The 16926-nt window shown below is 53.9% G+C and overlaps 1 long non-coding RNA gene across 1 annotated transcript; it reads left to right on the top strand.

Annotated features, from left to right (window-relative positions):
• Positions 1-12648: 12648 nt before the first annotated feature.
• On the top strand, positions 12649-16877 carry LOC137457156 (uncharacterized). The gene is made up of 3 exons (XR_010991217.1): positions 12649-12915; positions 13271-13372; positions 16085-16877. It is a non-coding gene; the product is annotated as an uncharacterized lncRNA (long non-coding RNA).
• The last annotated feature ends 49 nt before the right edge of the window (positions 16878-16926 follow it).

Genomic DNA, 16926 nt, shown 5'->3' with positions numbered 1-16926 from the left:
AGAACTTCCTCCTCACCTCCAGCCTGAATCTCCCCACCTCCAGCTTCATTCCATTCCCCCTACTCCTATCACTGCCTGAGATCCTGAGCAGTCCCTCCCCAGCCTTCCTGTAGCCCCCTTCAGATCCTGGAAGGCCACAATGAGGTCACCTGGGAGCCTTCTCTTCTGCAGACTGAACAGCCCCAACTCCTTCAGTCTGTCCTCACAGGAGAGGTGCTCCAGCCCTCTGCTCATCCTCCTGGCCCTTCTCTGGACACCTTCCAGCACCTCCAGATCCCTCTTGCAATAGGGAGGCAGTATTCCAGGTGGGGTCTCCCCAGAGCTGAGCAGAGGGGGAGAATCACCTCCCTTGCCCTGCTGGCCACACTTCTCCTGCTGCAGCCCAGGATCTGGTTGGCTTTCTGGGCTGCAAGTGCACACTAAGAGCTCCTGGTGAGCTTCTCCTCCCCCAGCACCCCCAAGTCTCTCTCCTCAGGGCTGCTTTCCAGCCAGTCCCTGACCAGCCTGGATTTGTGCCTGGGATTGCCTCCACCCAGATGCAGGACCCTGCCCTTGGTCTTGTTAAACCTCCTGAGGTTGGCTTGTGCCCAGATCTCCAGCCTGTCCAGGTCCCTCTGGATGGATCCCTTCCCTCCAGCCTGTCTGCTGCCACACAGCTTGCAGTGCTGCCCAGGAGCAAATGGATATCGAGAGCCTGGCTGCAGCTCCAGGGGGTGTGAGGCAGCAGAGCTGCTGGGATGGAGCAGGTGCAGAGCTTTTTTATCAACAGAAACCTGGCTGGATGCAGATTCATAAACCCCCTCTTTATCTAGCAGCCCTAGCACAGGAAATGAATTCAAAAGCACCCTCCAGCAAATTCCAGGGTGGGCAAAATTCATCAGAGCAACATTTCATCTCCTTGGTACTTTGTCATCATATGTATATAGATATAGATAATGTAATTTTTTTTATCTCATTTCTTCCTTTTCTTCTTTTCTTTGTTTGTTTCTTTTTTTTAATGCTGGGTTCTTACCAAAGAAAAAGAACAGGGATGAGGTGGCCAAAAAAATAGGAGCTAGTCGAGGCTGTTCCTGTGAACAGCTGTAGTAATGGGCTGGAATGTAGAGTGACAAGAGATGAGGCAGCAGCTCCTGATAGGTGTGTGTTTAATAACCCAGAGTCTAGGAGATGATTAATTGCCTTTGTAGGGAATTATTTACTGAGATTTAAGCCAAGGAGGAAATAACATCTGCCTGGAGCCAATGTATCTTCTCTAGGAGGGGGGGATGGGGGGGGGGTGTAATTGTTCATTTTGGAGAGCTCTCCTTTGCCACAACCTCAATGAGCCCAAGTCACATTAGCTGCTTGTCTCCAGGCTGTGCCCTCTGCCCCTCTCCCATCTGAGTCCTGTCCCACCTCTTGCTAGCACCCAGCACGCACAGGAAGGGGTTTAGGGCTGTGCAGGGAGCAGCAGCAGCACCCAGGACCCCAAACTCCCTAGAGTGTGGGATCCCACCCAGGTGAAGACCTACAGCAGGAGATTAGAATAGAATAGAATAGAATAGAATAGGATAGGATAGGATAGGATAGGATAGGATAGGATAGGATAGGATAGGATAGAATAGGAGTGGAATGGAATGGAATGGAATGGAATGGAATGGAATAGAATAGAATAGAATAGAATAGAATAGAATAGAATAGAATAGAATAGAATAGAATAGAATAGAATAGAATAGAATAGAATAGAATAGAATAGAATAGAATTAACCAGGTTGAAAAAGACCTTTGAGCTAATTGAGTCCAACCTATCACCCAACACCATCTAATCAACTAAACCATGGCACCAAGTGCCTCATCCAGGCATCCTAAACACTTCCAGTGATGGGGACTCCACCACCTCCCTGGGCAGCACATCCCAATGGCCAATCTCTCTTTCTATGAAGAACTTTCTCCTCACCTGCAGCCTAAACCTCCCCTGGCAGACCTTGAGACTGTGTCCTCTTGTTCTGGTGCTGCTTGCCTGGGAGAAGAGACCAACCCCCACCTGGCTACAACCTCCCTTCAGGGAGTTGGAGAGAGCAAGAAGGTCTCCCCTGAGCCTCCTCTTCTGCAGGCTAAGCAACCCCAGCTCCCTCAGCCTCTCCTCACAGGGCTGTGCTCCAGACCCCTCCCCAGCTTTCTTGCCCTTCTCTGGACACCTTCCAGCATCTCAACCTCTTTCCTAACCTGAGGAGCCCAGAACTGGACACAGGACTCAAGGTGTGGCCTAAGCAGTGCTGAGCACAGGGCACAATGACCTCCCTGCCCCTGCTGGCCACACTGTTCCTGATCCAGCCTCTCTCACAGGGGGTGTTTTGCTCAAAGGAAATCAAGTGTGGTCCCTGCTCAGAAACATGCCTTAGCTCAGCAGGAGTGAAGGCCATGGAGCAATGAAGCTGCTGGCTGTCAAGGGTTAGGGCTGAGCTAACCCCTACATGACAGATGCATTCTGTGAATCCCTTTGCCTTCCCAAAGGGAAGAGAAAGGGAATGAGGGACAGAGGCTGGTGGGTTGGGAAAGAAACTACACCAGTTTGAATCCAGATGAAACTAAATCTGATTAAGTAAAATAGAGACCAATAGACACAAAGCAGTCTGCAACCCAACCCCTGGTGGCAATGGCAGCACCTTTGGCACCAACAATGCTGGGGGCAGGCCCTGGGGAAGTCCCAGGCTGGACTCAGCTGCAGGAGTTGGATTGAGTAACACACAGACTGGGGGGGAAGGCAGAACAGAGTCCTCCTGGGACACCAACCACTGAAGAAGAGGCTTGACCCTGGCAATCCCTCAGCTGTCCATGGGATGCAATTCCTTCTTGGCCAGTTTGGGGCCACCTGGCCTGTCCAGTCCCCTGTGCAAGTGTCAGCTCTCACTTCTGCAGCCCAAGGTGGGGCACAAGCTGCGGCAGTGCTCTTGCTCTGCAGCGGAGCAAGGCTAAGCCAGAGCCTTCCTGCAGCCCAGCCCTTGGCAGGAACTCTCCCCAGCAGCTTCTCCCTGCTAGAGGCAGGCACTGGTTGAGCAAACCTGCCCTGAACTGAAGAAAGTGCCTCTCTAAGCAGAAACTGAGGTGAGAAATGACATCATTGAACAGATTTAGTTCTGTCTAGCTCAAACCAGGACACTTGCATAAGAGCACAGTGAGAGCAGAGCCAGGAGTGGAGCTGTTAGCTCCTGCCCAACCCTGGGCACCCAACTGTTGTGCCTCTTTAGGAAACCTCCCACAGGATTTGTCACATCCTCCATGTCTGCCTTGTCTGGTGGTGAAGGAGAAGAGCAAGGAGGGTCATGTCTGCAAGGGTGCTGGCTCCTTGGGAAGAGCTGAACATGGGGAGCAGGACAGCCTCAGGTTGCCAGCAAAGCGCCACCAGCCCGTGCCAAGTGGCAGAGGCCTTTTGACACCTCTTTACCCCAGGAGACACCAGCTGTCCCTTACAAGGGTGACTTCTTTACCCCAGGAGACACCATCCTGACAATGTCTACACATTTTTTAGACACCTCCAGGGATGGGGACTCCACCACCTCCCTGGATGGGGACTCCACCACCTCCCTGGGCAGCCTGTTCCAATCCCTGACCACTCTTGCAGCAAAGATATTTTCCCTTCTGTCCAAAATAAACCTCCCCTGGCACAACCTCAGGCCATTTCCCCTTGTCCTGTCAAGAGGAAATGGCCTCATGAACCTGTGCTGGCTCTTCATAGCACTTTTGTGGTGGGCTGAAGCCACAACTTTCTAGTTCTCTTCATGGGGAGGGCTGGCTTCTGTGCCTTTATTTTCCTTTCCTGAGCTGCCCACTCTTCTGATTCTCTTGGACTACTTTCTGGTTTCAGCTTGGCAGCCATTCCACAGCATGAACTAAAACTAAAGCTGGCTGTTCACATGGTCTGGAAGAAGGGTTGTCAAGCCCTGGAATGGGCTACCCAGGGCAGTGGTGGAGTCTCCATCCCTGGAGGGGTATCAAAGCCATGGAGATGTGGTGCTGAGGGCCATGCTTTAGTGGTGAGCTGACAGTGCTGTGTTGGATTTAATGATCTTAAAGGTCTCTTCCAACCAAACCAATTCTGTGATCCTATGATTCTAATTTAGAAGTGGAAACTTGCCTTCCCTTTTAAAAGCTGTGCTTGGGGTTTTATCAACTGGTGTCAGCATCAGTTCACACTTTCCACCAACCCAGCTTGCTCAAGGCCTCATCCAGCATGGCTTTGAACACCTCAGCCTCCCTGGGCAGCCTGTTCCAGTGTCTCACCACCCTCACTAGAAAGAATTTCTTCCTCATCTCCAGTCTCAACCTCCACTCTGTCAGCTTTCCCCCATTCCCTCTCACCCTATCAGTACAAGCCCTTGTAAACAGTCCCTCCACAGCCTCCTTGTAGGTCCCCTTCAGGTACTGGAAGTCACAGCACTGAGAGTTTTGGTGGTTTCCCATCACATTTTGCCCAGTACCTTGAAAGGGGTGTGGGGGAGGATGGTGCAACAACTGAGTCCTTAACCAGGGTGCTAACTATGCCCCTGCTAGTACAGCAATAAATGGGATTGACTTCAAGGGAAGAACCCCAGCTTGCAGCCACTGATAGCATAGCATAGGATAGGATAGGATAGGATAGGATAGGATAGGATAGGATAGGATAGGATAGGATAGGATAGGATAGGATAGGATAGAATTAACCAGGTTGCAAAAGACCTCAGAGATCATCAAGTCCAACCTGTCACCCAACACCAGCTGATCAACTAAACCATGGCACCAAGTGCCACATCCAATACCCTCTTGAACACCTCCAGGGATGGGGACTCCACCACCTCCCTGGGCAGCACATCCCAATGGCCAATCTCTCTTGCTGGGAAGAACTTCTTCCTAACCTCCAGCCTAAACCTCCCCTGGCACAGCTTGAGACTGTGTCCTCTTGTTCTGGTGCTGCTTGCCTGGCAGAAGAGACCAACCCCCACCTGGCTACAACCTCCCTTCAGGGAGTTGCAGAGAGCAATGAGGTCTCCCCTGAGCCTCCTCTTCTCCAGGCTAAGCAACCCCAGCTCCCTCAGCCTCTCCTCACAGGGCTGTGCTCCAGACCCCTCCCCAGCCTTGTTGCCCTTCTCTGGACACCTTCCAGCATCTCAACATCTTTCCTAACCTGAGGAGCCCAGAACTGGAGACAGGACTCAAGGTGTGGCCTAAGCAGTGCTGAGCACAGGGCACAAGGACTTCCCTGCTCCTGCTGGCCACACTCTTCCTGATGCAGGCCAGGATGCCATTGGCCTTCTTGGCCTCCTGGGCACACTGCTGGCTCATGTTCAGCTGCTGTCAACCAGCACCCCCAGGTCCCTTTCTGCCTGGCTGCTCTCAGCCCCTCTGTCCCCAGCCTGTAGCACTGCCTGGGCTTGCTGTGGCCAATGTGTAGCACCCAGCAGATGGTGTTGGTCTGACAGCTTTGGGAGCAAATTAACTAAGAGTGCTTTCCACTAAGTTAGGCAGGGGTGAGGTTTTTAGAGCAGGCCAGGGATTTGGCTGTTAATGCTGATGGAACATTTAGAGAGGAATTACTCTGGGCTACTTCACAAATCAGCCCAGGGTGGCTGCAGGCCAGGCTGTTGACTGCCTAGACCTGATATAACTTCAGCTCAGAGTAGTTTTAAGTCTCCAGCAGTGGCTCCTTTGCCTTTTAATGTGGTTAGCTGGGATTTACAATGCTGTAAGTGGGGCTGAAAGGAAGCTTTCTGTGCCTGTTAAAGAGTGAAATTGGTGTCTTTACGAAGGGCCCAGCCAGCCAAAGCTTCTGCAGGACTCCATTCTCAGGGTGGATGGAGAGTGGGATTTTTCAGCACCACCAAACAGACCCCCAGAGAGACTTGCTGTGGGTTGGGAGGCTTTGAAAACCCTAAACAAAGACCTGACTGAGTCATAGAACCACAGAATCCATCAGGTTGGAAGGGACCCTCAAAGGTCATCCTGTTCAGCCTCCCTGCAGTCAGCAGGGACATCTCCAACTAGAGAAGGTTGCTCAGGGCTCCATCAAGTTTCACCCTGAATGCCTCCAGGGATGGGACCTCCAGCACAGCCCTGGGCAGCCTCTTCCAGTGTTCCACCAACCTCACTGTGCAGAACTTCCTCCTGATGTCCAACCTAAACCTCCTCTGTTCCAGTATCAAACCCTTGCCTCTCATCCTATGGCCACAGGCCCTTGAAAACAGCCCCCTGCAGGTCCCCTCCAGGTATTGAAATGCAGCTCTAAGGTCTCCCTGGAGCCTTCTCTTCTCCAGGCTGCACAACCCCAGCTCTCTCAGCCTGGCCCCACAGTAGACTGGAGCTTGCCTGCTCCATGCTGTGTGCAGGCACTCAGCTCTTTGCACATGCTGCCCATGGAGGATCCTGGGTCATGCAGAAGGGGAGGGCAAAGTGGCTTGTGGTGCTTGTCTCAGCTGGAGATTTGTGGTGTGGGACTGACCCCAGTCAGAGAAATCACGACCATTTATTGCTACAAGAGAGAGGTTGGGCTGGGCAAGAGTCATGCTCTGCTGCTCTGAGCCAGGGCAGGAGCTAGGGGTTAAGTGAGACAGAATAGAATGGAATAGAATAGAATAGAATAGAATAGAATAGAATAGAATAGAATAGAATAGAATAGAATAGAATAGAATAGAATAGAATAGAATAGACCAGGTTGGAAAAGACCAACCTATCACCCAACACCATTTAATCAGCTAAATCATGATACTAAGTGCCTCATCCAGGCTCTTCTTAAACACCTCCAGAGATGAGGACTCCACCACCTCCCTGGGCAGCACATTCCCATGGCCAATCTCTCCTGCTGGGAAGAATTTCTTCCTCACCTCCAGCCTAAACTTCCTCTGGCACAGCTTGAGACTGTGTCCTCTTGCTCTGGTGCTGCTTGCCTGGGAGAAGAGACCAACCCCCACCTGGCTACAACCTCCTTTCAGGGAGTTGGAGAGAGCAAGGAGGTCTCCCCTGAGCCTCCTCTTCTCCAGGCTAAGCAACCCCAGCTCCCTCAGCCTCTCCTCACAGGGCTGTGCTCCAGACCCCTCCCCAGCTTTCTTGCCCTTCTCTGGACACCTTCCAGCATCTCAACCTCTTTCCTAAACTGAGGAGCCCAGACCTGGACACAGGACTCAAGGTGTGGCCTAAGCAGTGCTGAGCACAGGGCACAATGACCTCCCTGCTCCTGCTGGCCACACAGTTCCTGATGCAAGCACTCTAATAGACACAGTGGAAATCTCACCACCAGAGTTAACTGGGGCAAGACAAGCAAGAAGACCTCATGAGATCTGTGCTGTCAGATGCTTGTGCTGTCCTGTTTGAGGCTGGGCTGCACTTGGTCTGCCTCCCCTCTGGGCTGGGATCGTGGGATAACTCCTCCTGCCACCAGCACATCCCAAGCAAAGTGTTTGGTCTAACTCCTCTCTGCTGTCTGATTGCCACATCAAAGAGAAATTCTCCAGAAGCAGCTTCCCCAGGCAGGAGTGAGGGAATTCAGGGAGAAAATATCCTCAGGAGTCACCCTTGTAAGGGACAGATGGTGCCTCTGGGGAGCCTGTTCCAGAGTTTGAGAGCCTTTAATTGAGGAACTTTCTTCTAAAGTCCAACCTAAACCTCCTCTGGTGCAACCTGAGGCCATTTCCTCCACTTGTTTCTTGAGAGAATAAACCAAGCCCAACCTGGCTCCAACCTCCTGCCAAGAAGATGCAGGAGGCAGAGATCTTTATCCTGTGCTTTGTGGGCAAATCACCTCCCTGGTAGTGATCCCTGGCTCCCTCAGAGGCTGTCAGGATTGCTAGAAATTCCCAGCAAGAGTGATGATGGCAGCAGGGCCAGGCAGGGTGACAGCTCCCATGCCATCGAAGTGATTAGCAACCAGCAGGAGCTGAAACACACCCTGAGGGATCTCCCCTGTTGGCTCTGCTGCCAGTATTTGCTCAGTGCCTGGAGAGGAGCCAAGCTGGGCTGGCACTGCTGCCACCCATCTGCCCTCGCTCCACAGGGCACAAACCAATCCACCATCTCTCCCTGGGGCTCTTACAAGCCCCCATCCTCCTGGAACCCTCCCCACGATGGCTGGGCACTTTCCATGCCATAGTTATCATTTTCTGAGCTGCATTGGTGTCTCTCTTCCCTCTCAGCAAGGATGTCACTTTGCCAAGGGCTGGAAAAGGCACAGGTAGAGGGGTTTGGGTGCTTTGCCACCAAAGGCTTTCATTTCCCTTCATCTCTCCTCAGGCTTGCAAATGCCAGGACCAATTATTCAGTAAGATGTTCTTTTTGCAATGCCTGCCTGCAGGCTGGAGCCTGGCTGGGCCAGAGGTCCAGGCCTGTCAAACAAATGAGCACCATTCCACAGCAAGGAGTTCACCAAGGTGACAAGAGCCAGTCCCACCTGAGGAACAGTTGATTCAGCAGGAATTCCCCACCACTGATGCCAAGAACAAAGCACCCAGGAAAACATGATGCCACCTTTGGCTCCAAAAGGAAAAGCTTCTCCCTGTCTTGTTAGGCACAGTCACAAATAGCTGCCACCACAAGGGTCTCACCAGCCCCTGTGCACCAAGATCCCTCCAGCCCTGCGTGCCAGACTTCTGGAGCAAAGCCTTGTTTGGGCTTGATGGCATTTTGCTCACACCTTGCCTCCTGCTGATGCCAGAGAGGTTCCTGACACAGCCCAGCAGTCTGCCTGGGCTTCTTTCCCAGCACCACCACCAGCAGCACCAGGTTTGCAGAGGCACATTTTGCCTCCTGGCTGCCCTGCTGCTCCAGAGCTGTGGCCAGGCTGTTCAGACAGTTTGCAGTGACCCAGCACCTTGGTGGGTGCTAAACATCAGCCTTCCTTTCTCCTGAGCCCCACCAGATCTCCCTACCCATCTCTCCCAGCTCATGTATTACCCCAACTTCATTATCAACCCAACTTCATTATTATCCCAACTTCATTATTATCCCAACATTGTTATTATCCCAACTACATTATTATCCCAACTTCCAGGGAAAGTTTAGGCTGGAGGTGAGGAGAAAGTTCTTCCCAGCAAGAGGAATTGGCCATTGGGATGTGCTGCCCAGGGAGGTGGTGGAGTCCCCACCCCTGGAGGTGTTCAAAAAGGGATTGGATGTTTCACTTGGAGCCATGGGTTAGACATGAGGGTGATAGGTTGGACTTGATGATCTCTGAGGTCTTTTCCAACCTTATTGATTCTATGATCTCCTCCTAAGCAAGTAGGTGCTCAAAGAACACTGAGAAGCTGAGCTGAAGTGGTGGGAGAAGGGCAGATGGAGCAAGGCTGAGGGCAAAAGCCACCAACAAACCTGGGGATATTGTGGGCATGCAGCTGTGGCCACATTGCTCCTTGTATCAACTCTAGTGTCATACACACAAACAGTGTCTTCAGGTCTATCTGCAGAACCTCCAGGTCTTGGAGGTGGCCACAGCAGAGTCCAGGTTGCCCAGGGAGGTGGTGGCAGCCTCATCCCTGGAGGTGTTTGCAGCCAGGCTGGATGTGGCTGTGAGCAACCTGCTGTGGTGTGAGGTGTCCCTGCCCATGGCAGGGGGGTTGGACCTGGCTGATCCTTGGGGTCCCTTCCAACCCTGACAATTCAGTGATTCTATGACCTGAGAGAGGGACAGGCTGCTGCCTAGAGATGAGGTCCCTCATTGACTTCACAACCTCTCCAGCCACTCTGAGAAAAGCAGAGCTGAGCTGTTCTTTTTCAAAGGCCTCTGCTAAGAAGAGCTCTCTTCCAGCAGCTGATTTACTGTCCCTCTGAGACTCCAAAGTCAAATCTCTTGGTCTAAAAAGTCTTTTCCTTCACCTCCAGTCCTCAGTGACCCTTACTGTTCACTGGCAGCCAGGCTGAACTTGCTCTTGCTTGCCCACACCACTAAATCACACATTATCTGGGCTTGGATTGGGGAAAAGTTCTGGATAATGAGGCATGAGATAGAAGAGGACTCAGCTGAGTCTTAGTTGTGTGCTCAGCAAAGCTGCTTGGAGTGGAAAAAAAGTAGCCAAGATGGATTTTTGCCATTAAAAACCAACTTGGGTGATTTAGGACATGGGTAGGAGGAGATGCTCTGAGTATAACCATGAAGCATCTGTGGAGCCTCCCACCGTGGAAGGAACCATGAAGTGGAAGCTTATCTGCTCCACTCTGATGAGACCACAGCTGGAGCTCTGTGCCCTGTCTGGAGCCTCTGTTCCAGGAAGGATCTGGAGGTGCTGGAAGGCATCCAGAGAAGGGCCACAAGGATGAGCACAGGGCTGGAGCTGCTCTGCTATGAGGACAGGCTGAGGGAGTTGGGGTTGTTCATTCTGGAGAAGAGAAGGCTCCAAGGAGACCTAATTGTGGCCTTCCAGTATCTGAAGAGGGCTACAAGAAAGCTGGGGAGGGACTTTTGAGGGTGTCAGGGAGGGATAGGACTGGGGGGGTGGAGCAAAAGTAGAAATGGGGAGATTGAGATTGGATGTGAGGAAGAAGTTGTTCCCCATGAGGGTGGTGAGAGCCTGGCACAGGCTGCCCAGGGAGGTGGTGGAAGCCTCATCCCTGGAGGTGTTTGCAGCCAGGCTGGAGGTGGCTGTGAGCAACCTGCTGTAGTGTGAGGTGTCCCTGGCCATGGCAGGGGGGTTGGAACTGGCTGAGCCTTGAGGTCCCTTCCAGCCCTGACAATTCGATGCTTCTAAGAAGGGCCTGAGGAGCATTTGCTGCAAATAGGCACAGTGGGAAGCATGGGAGAGCTCCTGTGGGCACCTCGCTGGGAGCAGGCAGGGAGCAGAGATGTTCTCCTCACCCGGGAGACCTCGGGCAGCGCCTTAGGTGCTGAGATGTGCGCCACAGGACAACCTCTCCTCCAGCAGGCCTCCTGCCACCTGCCTTTTCTCTTTAGCTTAGCACCACCTAGAGGGATGCATCTGCAAACCCAAGGCGTCAGCTCTGCAGAGGCGACACACAACACGCTGGGGCTGGAGCAGGGCAAACCAAACAGCTGCCAGCAAAGCCTCCAAAGAGCAGCTTGCTCCTCCAGCTACCTTCACTGCCTCAAGAACAGGGCTGTGGTGCAACCATTCCCTTAGTCTTGGCAAGCTCTGCTGTGAAATGGAAAGATGGATTGGAGGTTGGGAGTCTGCTCAGGACTTGGGACTGCTCAGCACAGTCTCAAGCTGCACCAGGGGAGGTTCAAGCTGGATGTCAGGAAGAAGTTCTTCCCAGCAAGAGAGATTGGCCATGGGAATGTGCTGCCCAGGGAGGTGGTGGAGCCACCATCACTGGAGGTGTCTGAAAAGAGACTTAGTCCCATGGCTTAGCTGATGAGGTGGTGTTGGGTGATAGGTTGGACTTGCTGATCTCTGAGGTCTTTTCCAACCTGGTTCATTCTGTATATTTATCTTTAATTTTGTTTTCCCCTTTAACCCCCTAGAGATCTTGCACCACCCCCAAGTTCCAGTGACCTCTCTTGTGACGGCTTAGAGCCAAGCTCATTCTCCATGTCCCTTTGAGTCTTAACCCTTCACTAACAGCACACAGCAGCTGAGCTGAAGGGTTCTGTGCTGCATCTCACAGTTTGCAGTGCATCAGCTCTCCCAGTGTGGAACACCAGGACAAGACCAAGGGTGGGCTGGAGAGACTTTAGCTCCTCCCTACCTCACACACTGATCCTGCATTTTCTTCTGAGCAACAGTGCCATGAGATGCAATACCTGGAGATGCAATACCTGGCTTCCACCAGCCCTGTATGTGGCCAGCCCTACAACATCCCAAGGCAAGGCCATCCAAACCAAAGCCTGACCTGCCTGAATCACTGAGTGCTTGGTTAGGAGACAGGAGGCAACACTGCCCTGGGCAAAGGGCAAAGCAGAAGCTGCCAGAATTCCCCTGGCTTTGAGATTAAGGAGTGCAGCCCAAGCACAAGCAGCAGCTGGGTTTGCAAGGGATGCACAAGCCCTGCATTCCTTTAGGAACTTGCTGCAGCAACCCCAAGGACAAAAAGCAAGCAGTGCTCTGGAGGTGACATCAGGGCAGGAGCCTGTCTGCTAGGGATGTCACCCCACCTTCCCCTGCATACAAGGGGATGTGGTATAAGAGGGTTTGAAGGGCTGGCTGGGGAGGGAAGGGCATTCTTCTCCCTGCAGTGTTCAGACAGCAGCAAGAAAACAGAGAACATGTCCTCAGCCCTGCTCCTCATGAGCAAAGTGCAAGCTGCTCTCCTGCTCAGCTGAGAGACCACAGCACAAGGTCTATCCACCAAACCTAGGTCCTCCACCAGCCCTGAAACACAACCATTAGCTCTTCCAGCCAAAGCCAAGCCAACCCTCCAGCATGCTTGGCTCAAAGGAGTTCGTAGCCAGGTGGGGGTTGGTCTCTTCTCCCAAGCAAGCAGCACCAGAACAAGAGGACACAGTCTCAAGCTGTGCCAGGGGAAGTTTAAGCTGGGGGTGAGGAGAAAGTTCTTCCCAGAGAGAGTTGTTAGCCATTGGAATGTGCTGCCCAGGGAGGTGGTGGAGTCCCCATCCCTGGAGGTGTTCAGGAAAGCCTTGGATGTGGCACTCAGAGCCATGGTTTAGTTGTCAGGAGGTGTTGGGTAATAGGTTGGACTTGATGATCTCTGAGGTCTTTTCCAACCTGGCTTATTCTATGATTCCATTATCTGAGTGCTTTCTCCTGGCCTGGAGGCGCTGGGCTGCCTTTCCCAGCACACACAGCCCAGCCTGGGGGCAGATCCTGCCTCCCAGCATGTGATGGGTGTTACCGGAGCACCGTCCCTGCGTGAGCCAGCCACCGACGGAAGGAGGAAGCTGGGCTGAAAAGAAACTAAACCACCACAGAGCTGACTGCGAGAGGAGGGAGAGGACGAGACAGGCTGGCTGGAGAGCAGAGCCTTGCTGAGCCCCGGAGACAATGGTTTGAGTAATTATCAACGGTAAGGAGCCCTGGTGTTTGAGGCAGGAGAGCTTGGAGGGGGTTCTGCCAGGGAAATGCACTGCCTGGCTGGCACTGCCTGCCCTGCCTTGGCTTGTGGGGGGCGAGAGGCTGGAGCCAGGGTGGTCTGAAACACAGACAGCACCAGACACAGAAACTCCCTTTTAGCCCATTAAAACCAGCTCCCCTCTCCCCCACCCCCCGGCCATCCCATCTCCCTCCATGGATCCAGCACAACCTCCAGCAGCTCCTCCTCCGCTCACAGAGAGCTCCCCGCCTGGGGCTGTGTGGGGAGGGGGTGTGGGGCAGCCGGTGCTCTGCACTGCTGCAGCCAGCAGTCTCCCCTTTCCCACCAGCCTGTCGCTACGTGGCCAGGAAGATGAGGACCCTGTGCAGCCAGGAGCACCAGGAGCCACCACCCTGCCCGGCACAGGCAGCTCCCCACAGCCACCACCGAAGTAAGCCTGCAGCTCGCTGGGGCTGGGGCCAGCCACACACCTCAGCCCCGACCACGCTGGCGATGGAGGCGCCAGGGTTTGGGCTTACAAGCTGGCTCGGGGTGGGGAGGGGGGTCACCTCCTGCTGCTGCCCACTGCCAGCTTGCAGGGGAGATGCTCTGGGTCCCCAGCCCCCCCTGCCCGTGCTGCAGTGACCACAGGCTTCCTCCGAGCCAGGCACTGTGTCTGAGGGAGAACCACACCAGGTAGAAGTTGCACAAGTTTCTTTCTCCTCCCTGCTTTCTCTTCCCTGGCTGCGTTGTGTCTTTCAGGGGCATGGCTGCAGCCCAGCCCCCGACAGGGAGGACGAGCAAAGAGCAGCTTTGGGAGAGAGGAAGGACAGAATTCCTCTGGCCACAACCAGAGGGGCGAGTGGCTGTGACCTGCTGAAGCTTTGCTTCCCCAGAGCTCCATCCCCCTGGGGCAATCGATCTGATTTCAGGCACCCTGCTAAATGCCCAAATGCAGCAGCCCGGCCCCAGCTGGCGCTGAGATTTCTTCTCCTTGCTGCCAATCCTCCCCCAGCCCCTTCCTGGCCCGTTTCAAAGCACACAAATGGCTTTGACTTTGCAGATCCCTCAGGCAGTGCCCTGCGGAGCAGCTGCTCCTCCTGCCCACCCCCGTGTCAGCACCTACCCAGCAAGGACCTTCCTGGCTCCTTGTCCCTCCCCCGGCCGTGGGGGCTGCTGGTGGTGTGGGGATCTCAGCAGGGTGCTGCTGCTGCTGCTGCATCTCCCAGCCATGTGCCCAGGCGTTAAAGCTCGACAAGAAGTCATTTTTCTACAGCAGGCAGAGGGATTTCAGCAGGGGAAGATCTGCCCCACCAAGAGCAGTTTTGCTGCTTGAGCTGAGTCACTCCCGATGGCTCTTGTGCAAACATGCCCAGAGCTGCAGCCCAGCACATGCCCAGGCAGCTGCCTCAGGGCTCAGATGTGTCCCATGGCCTCCTGCCTCTGCCAGAAGCTGAGGGCTGTCAGAGGAGAATTGCAAGAAAGATGTTGGCCCTGCAGAAGAGGAGGCTCAGGGGAGACCTTCTTGCTCTCTCCAACTCCCTGAAGGGAGGTTGTAGCCAGCTGGGGGTTGGTCTCTTCTCCCAGGCATCCAGCACCAGAACAAGAGGACACAGTCTCAAGCTGTGCCAGGGGAAGTTGAGGCTGGAGGTGAGGAGAAAGTTCTTCCCAAAGAGAGTTGTTAGCCACTGGAATGTGCTGCCCAGGGAGGTGGTGGAGTCCCCATCCCTGGAGGTGTTCAGGAGGGGATTGGATGTGGCACTTAGAGGCATGGTTTAGTTGTCAGGAGGTGTTGGGTGACAGGTTGGGCTTGATGATCTCTGAGGTCTTTTCCAACCTTATTAATTCTATGATTCTGTGTGGGGCTGAGCTGTTCCCTTTCTGCTGCTTCCATGTCCTGTGTGCAAGGAGAAGGGGAACTACATGCCTTTGGGGGTCCCATAATGTCTCCAGAAGATCACCTTTCCCCTCAAAAAAAACATCTAGATCCTTAATAGGGGGAGGGAAGTGAGATGTTTCTCTTTGTTAATGCCTAAATTAAGTGCAGAACATCATCATCTGGGCTGCAATGAATCATAGAATTGTCAGGGTTGGAAGGGACCTCAAAGATCATCCAGTTCCAACCCTCCTGCCATGGCCAGGGACACCTCACACCACAGCAGGTTGCTCACAGCCACCTCCAGCCTGGCTGCAAACACCTCCAGGGATGAGGCTGCCACCACCTCCCTGGGCAACCTGTGCCAGCCTCTCACCACCCTCACAGGGAACAACTTCTTCCTGACATCCAATCTCAACCTACCCATTTCTAGTTCTGCTCCATCCCCCCCAGTCCTATCACTCCCTGACACCCTCAGAAGCCCCTCCCCAGCTTTCCTGTAGCCCCCTTCAGATACTGGAAGGCCACAATTAGGTCTCCTTGGAGCCTTCTCCTCTCCAGCCTGCACAACCCCAACTCCCTCAGTCTGTCCTCACAGCAAAGCAGCTCCAGCCCTCTGCTCATCCCCATGGCCCTTCTCTGAGCATGTTCCTGCTCTGCATGCTCTGCAGAGCCCAGAACAGGAAGATCAGGGCAGGCACTGAGGTGTGTTGATGAGAGCAATCACACTCCTCTGAGCACTGGAGGAGCTTAAGCTCTTTCTCTGCAGTTAATTGCTGGGTGTTTAATTGCCTCAGGGAGCTGCCCTGTGCATCTCTGGCAGGTTGGGCACAGGGACTCCACCAGTGTGAGGGCAGTGGTAGACTGCACCAGTTTAAAAGGTAGGGGTGGGCTGCACCTCTCCTTGGCATGGAGAAGCCCACAGCAGGGAGCTTTGGGGTGTCCCAGGAAAAGGAGCACACAGGAGCACACAGCTCAGCAGAGCACAGAGCTGGCTGGGAGATGGAGAGGACCTGCAGGCACTGGTGGTGTCCAGGTCACAGTTTGGAGGCTACAGATCTTTATCCCCTCCTTGCAGGAAGCTGGGCTCTGCTGGGGAGCTCTCTGGGTCCTAAACCTGGCCTGGGGGCCTCACACTTTCCTAATGTGAGGTGGTTTTCCCATCAGCAGGTTTGGTGAGCACCTTGCCCGTTCACACCCCAGCCTTGTCCCTTCAGCAATCACTTTTCCTGCTGGCTGATCCTGAATCTTCCTCTCCCCTTTTCCCTGTTGTTTTTGCATTTGCAGATGTAAAGGCATCAGCAGCCCCCCAGGCAGGAGCCTGGCTTCCCAGGAGCAGCAATCCCATCCAAGAGCAGCCCTGCAAGTCCTGAGGGTAAAAGCCTTTGTGGTCCTCCCCTGAAGGCCACAAGCTTTCTTCCCACTGCTTTCCCCTGGGAATCCTGCAACCCAGGGATTGGGAAACATTAGCAATTCCCTCCTGTGTCTGCTCTCAACACAGAAGAACTGTGCTAGAAGGTCCTCACTGACCTCATGGCACCAGCATTTTCTAGGTGGCAGGAAAACAAGAGATTGCCAACGTGTACCAGGTGCTCCTGGCACTGTTGGGCCATGGAGCACCAGGGGAAGAGCAAGGAGCCATTGCCTGCCAGCAGCAAAGCAGATCTGTCTGCTGTGGAACCAGCTTGTGCTCCCACAGATCCTGGTGTGGGTTTGCATGAAGGCACAATCAGCTCCTGAGGAGCCTTAGAGCTTGGTTCTGTGGAAATCCCATGGCCATGCTTTAGTCGTGAGGTCTGTGGTGAGGGGTTGGACTTGATGATCTTTGAGGTCTCTTCCAGCCTTGGTGATTCTGTGAAGCTGTCCTTACTGGGCAGCCAGCACCCTGGTGTCACACAGCACCCACAGAGCAGAGGGCTGCAAGGACCACAGTGGGATCCCCCCCTCCAGCAAACCCTTCCCCAGTGTCACAGAGAGCAATGACAGCAGGATCACAAACCCTGCACCAGCAGGGAGGAATCTGCTCGACCCCTTCCTGTGACAGCCCAGGCTGGGCCAGAAATAAAGGTGGATGGCAGAGGCTGCTTGGGAACGTGGTGGTTTTCCTTCTGGAAGGGCTTTGCTGCCAT

Source organism: Melanerpes formicivorus, unplaced genomic scaffold, assembly GCF_026170545.1.
Source record: "Melanerpes formicivorus ecotype bairdi unplaced genomic scaffold, bMelFor1.0.p_v2 SCAF_162, whole genome shotgun sequence".
NCBI lineage: Eukaryota > Metazoa > Chordata > Aves > Piciformes > Picidae > Melanerpes > Melanerpes formicivorus.
Note: the sequence above shows the minus strand (reverse complement) of the source record. Positions and strands in the feature narration are given on the sequence as shown.